The 5,306-nt window shown below is 53.0% G+C and overlaps 1 pseudogene; it reads left to right on the top strand.

The window, feature by feature from the left end:
- Window positions 1-4,003: 4,003 nt before the first annotated feature.
- On the top strand, window positions 4,004-5,094 carry LOC109488368 (annotated as a pseudogene).
- Window positions 5,095-5,306: the final 212 nt, after the last annotated feature.

Raw genomic sequence — 5,306 nt, 5'->3', positions numbered from 1 at the left:
GAGCTGCCACAGACCACACGTGTGAGGGATGCCTCCCATGTTCCGCGTGGCCGTCACAAATCACCCCAAACTCAGTGGCTTTGAATGACACGAATCCGTTACCTTATGGTTCCAAAGTCCAAACAGGGTCCCGCGGCACTGAAAGTAAGTGTTGGCTAGGCTGCCCGCCTTCTGGAATGTGGTCGTCAATTTTGTGTCCACTTGGCTGGACTGAGGGAGGCCAGGGTAGCCGGTGAAACCACGTTAGCTCTGGCCTCGCCTGGGAAGGTGTCTCTGGAACAGACTAGGAGGTGACTCAGCCAAGGAGAGGCCCTCACCCCTGTGGAGGCCTTGGAGCAATCCCTTGAGGGCCTGAGAGAAGGGAAGGGTGGAGGAAGGCCGGGTCTGCGCTCTCTTCCGTCGCTGGGCCCTCCTCCTGCCCTCAGACTTCACACCTTGGGACTTACACCTTCGGCCTCTGGATGCTCGGGGCCTCTGGACTCAGGCTGTTATACCACCAGCTTGGCTGGGTTTCCGTCGTGCACACTTCCCAGCCTCCATGATCACATGCTCATTCTTGTAATAAATCATATATATATGATTTATAGATGCTATAAATATATAGTATCTATCCATTATATGCATTGCATATGTAACCTATATATTTATATATACATTGATATCGCTGTGTCTTCTGTTGGTTCTGTTTCTTGGGGGACCCCTCACTAGCACATGGAGTCTCTAGGAAGAACCCCATTTTTGGTCCCTGCTACCTTCTGCAGGCTGCCCATGTCTCTTGGATCACAGCCCCTTCCATCTCGAAGCCGGCAATGGCCTGCCAACTCTCTCACATGCTGCGTCACTCTGCCTCTGACCCTCTTGCCTCCCTCTCAAGGACCCACGTGGATAACCCAGGATAACCCCCGCATCTCAAAACCTGCAAATCCCCTTGTCCCTGTGAAGAGACAAAGGCCCAGGTTCAGAGGATTAGGACGTGGATATCTTTAGGGGGCCATTCCTCTGTCTACTGCACTGGGGTCTTTTGCCCCCTGAAAGGGAAGTCGCCACCCCATGGTCATGCTGGGGTAGCGGACAGCCCTGCTGACCTGGCATCATTATGCAGATGCGATGAGGAAGCCCCACGTTGGGAAAGAACCCTGACCTTCCTGCCGTGTTGGTCAAAGAATGCCGCGGGTTGCGGATTGAATCGCTCCAGTGGCTCTTGTCCACCACTGGACGGTCTCTGCCCCACACTGCCAGGCCTGGCGCTGACATCAGTCCTCCATTCTTGGGCGGGAGTGGACAGGGCGGCCGCGCACAAGGGAGGCAGCCTCCTCTCGCCTTCGGCGTCTCACACATCGCTGGCGCATTGTAAGTGCTTCTTGGCTCCTCGGAACTCACTTTCTTTATCAATCCTGATGATGAAGAGCGTCGCTAAAGGGTAAGAACGTTCTGGTTTAATTTTTCATGAGGGCAAACATAAAAAATTCAAGCTAATACAACCCAAAGTGAGCATTCAGGACGCCAACAAGCCCTGACACCTGCCTCTCAAAACAAACTCCGCGGCTTCCCGCGTCCGCCCCAGAAAGCCGCCTCGGCCCTAATTGGAGCCGAGACTCCTTCTGGCCCTGACCCCGGACATCAGGGTGAGCACCCCCTGAGTGGGGGCTGGCAGGTGCAGGTGTTTGTTTACCAGAAGGTCACTCCAAATAGTTGGAATTTTAATTTTTTATGTTTTTCCTCATGAAAAATTTAAACACTTTGTATTAGGGGTCACATTAAAGAAATTCAGATTAAAGAATAGCTCCGTCCTGTCTTGAGAACCCAGACATCATTGGCACATGAGAGGAGACGCCCTGCTCCCTCTCCCCTGGGCGACATCCTGCCGGCGGCTTGACCGTCAGCCCCAGCCCTCCCCAGCTCTATGGGCCGTGCGCGTGGGCTGTCCTATGTGCTTCCTGCACAGATGTTCCCAGACCGGGTGACTTCTGATCTCACTCCCAGGACACCTCTGTTTGTATGTGCTCTCACAGCCCCTCAGAGCTGGGCTGGCAGAACCTCGTTCAATGGATGGATGGAGTCCTACTGGGGCCCTCGCCTGGGAGCTGGTGGCCTGTGACGTCCCCAGGCCAGTCAACCTGTTGGCTCCACATGAGGAGCTAACCTGACAACACACCAATGGGGTTTTCGTGGACAGTATTTGAGATGTGTTCTTGGAGACCAGGGAGCCACCCACGGTACCCAAGGTGAGGAAGCCCAGTAGAGGCCTTCAGAGTAACACTCACCAGGCCAAGGACAGCAGTGGGGCACCCGGGGCAGGGCTGAAGCCACGGAATGTAAGCACAGCTCATCCCATAGCCAACAGACTCACAGACCCTGGATTCTCTGAACAAATACATTCACTGGGCAAGGAACATCCGGCCAGTACTTTGGGTGGCGTGCTCTGTGCCAGGTACTGGGGCACAACGGCAGAAGGACACAGCCAACCTGTCAAGTCTCCGAGTCCATTGGGCAAGGATTTGGAGTCCTGTGCCCAGAGCGATGGCAGGACTGGTGCTATGGAACCGCCCTGTTCAGTTGTGGTGGCTCCCGTGAGAGGCAGCTTCCCGGAGGAGGTGCCGTCTGAGCAGAGGCCTGAAGACAGAGGAAACAGCTGGAGAGAGAGCACACAGCAGACAGTTCCAGGCAGAGGGCAAGTCTGTGTAAAGGCCAAGATGGAAAGCTGGCATGCGTGTTCTGGGACTTTCTGCCCTTGCAGGGAAAAGACGCAAGGGAAGCACCCAGATATCACGGGTGGGACAGGGTCATGGTGCTGTGTAGACGTATTAAAGAATCTGGTTCTAGTCTAAGAAGAATGGGGAGCCTGAGAAGACTTTTATTCATGTGCAATAAAATCACCCATTTTAATTGTGCATTTCACTAAGTTCTGACACATGGATACACCCATGTAACCAGCCCCACAATCAGCACGTAAGACATCTCCACTGTCCCCAGAAACCCCCGTGTGCTCCACCCTCCGATCTCAGCCCTGCCCCATCCAGGCAGCCGGTGGTCTGCTGCTGCCTCTACAGATCAGGTTTGCTTTTTCTAGATCTTCAAACACGGAATCTCTGCGCACTTCTGCAACAAGTGGCGTTCCCTCAACAGAGTAATTCAGATGCATCATATCATGGTGCCCGTTCAAGTCTTTCCATTGTGAGCGGGATCCACGTGTGGTCCTGCCATGGCCTTCCATCCATCCTCTCATTTGTGGACATATGGATTTCTCCCATTTGGGGGCTACAGTGAATAAGGCTACTAGGCACATGTGTGTACAAGTCTTTGCATGGACACGTGTTTTTATTTCTGTTGGCTGAGGACCCAGGGGTGGAATGCCTTGATCGTTTGGTAGATGTGTGTTTAACTTCTGGGAGAAACTAACATCCTGCCTGGAGGCAGCTACACCCGGGCATGAGATGACATTTCTGTAGTCCTCTGGCCACGGTGCGTGGAAAGTGTTGGTGGGGAGAGAACACGGAGGCAGACAATGCAGTGGGGAGACTACAATGTGCCATCAAGGGGAATGGTGAGGATCTGCTGAGGGGAGGGACCGGTGGAGGTCAGAGTGGCCAGTGGAAGAGCCAGGAAGAGCCAGAGTTCCCAGCACATGGTGACTGATGGGTGGTACAGCTGGGACGGATGGAGCAAGGGTGTTTCTGACCGGTTAGTTTGTGGAGGGTTGGCCGTCCACTGATTTAGAGAGAGCAGGATGAGTGTGCTTGGAAAGATAATACGTTTAGCTTTGGGCACGGTGAGCTCGAAATGCCATGGGAATGGCCATGGGAAGTCCAAGAATAACCACATGTACCCACGGGGACTCTGGGCAGGAGGGACACATGTCTGGGTCACCAGCACTTCACTGGTGCTGAAGCTCCTCGTAGAATAATCGTGTGAGACTCCCTGGAGAGACAAGAGCAGGATTTAGCAAATCTGCAATGAATTTCCATCTCCAGGGATGTGACAGGAACATGGTTAGAATTCGAGAATGACCCTCAGAAGTAAGTTAATTGGTGTACAATTATCAACTAGAGAAGAGAGACCGCTTGCATGCATTGATGTGTGATGGAATTAATTTAAACACCATACATAACCCAACTGCTGTTCCAATTTTCCTCATTACCACCTACTGACAGTTGCTGGGGGGTGGACGCTAATGAACAGCTGGCGGTGAAGACGAGTGTGCCCTGCATCTCGGGAATGGAGAGCACAGAACACACTCTGTGGGGTCAGTTTCTGGGAATTAGCTTTGCTTTGTTCTTGGCGTGGAGGTTCAACTCCAAGAATGACCATCTCATTCTGTGTTACTCACCCAAGTTCCTGAGGGAGGAAGTGATCTGCCCGAGGGCCAACAGTCTCCCCCACCAAACAATCGAGCCAACCCCCCCCAAGCCCTGGAGGAAGGGAGTCCCCTGGGTGGGACAAATTCTGTTCAGAGAAAGAGGTGAACACAGTCTGCTTATGGTACAATATCTGGGAAAGCACATGGCTGAGATGAAAGAGAAGCAAGACTCAGACATGCTTCCAAGTGGAAACATCCAGGGCCAAGGATGGGAGACAGAGAGTCCCCAGGGAAGGGGACCTCATGTATGTCCACAGCAAGGGGCCTCAGCTGGTGTTGGTCGTCGCCCAGAGACACAGAGTATGGAAAAGGGAGTAAGAGCCGCACGGGGTAAGGCGTCATTGTGAACACGTCTTCAAGCATTGAAGACACAGCAAGAGTGGGAAGAAGGATGGCCATTTTTCATGGACGACAATGACAAACTTCTGCACATCAAGACAGAAGATTCCCCAGAAGCCAACATTTTTCACTTTTTACGGCACTTCTATCATTCCTTGAAATTCACCTCCGGCTTGCTCGGTCATCCTGGTCTTTCCTACCCTGGGCATCAGTCGCAGCTGTGCGACCATCTTGGCCTTCCTCATGCACTGGAATGAGCAGACATGGAAGAAGTCTGGGCCTACGTCAAGAAGTGCAAAAACGACGTGCATCCCAGTTGGGGCTTGGTGGCCCAGCTGTCGGAGTGGGAGAAGGTCATCCTCAGAGACTTCACAGGCATCTTGGATCCACTCTACTGACCTCTGTGGTCCAGCTACAGGTCCCGAAGTACCTCACTTGGGAGCCTCTTATGGGTAGTGGGCCAGGCTGTGTGACCAGGTTGGTGTGGAAAGAGAAGGCCTTTGCTGCCTAGAATCTTTTAAAAAAAAGAAGTGTGCAAATACATCTGCACCCACAGCCAGCTCACACTTAGAACTGTGCACAGGCTGTTTGCAGACACCCTCTGTCTCTG

This window comes from Ailuropoda melanoleuca, unplaced genomic scaffold (assembly GCF_002007445.2).
Source record: "Ailuropoda melanoleuca isolate Jingjing unplaced genomic scaffold, ASM200744v2 unplaced-scaffold2628, whole genome shotgun sequence".
NCBI classification, from domain to species: Eukaryota; Metazoa; Chordata; class Mammalia; order Carnivora; family Ursidae; genus Ailuropoda; species Ailuropoda melanoleuca.
Note: the sequence above shows the minus strand (reverse complement) of the source record. Positions and strands in the feature narration are given on the sequence as shown.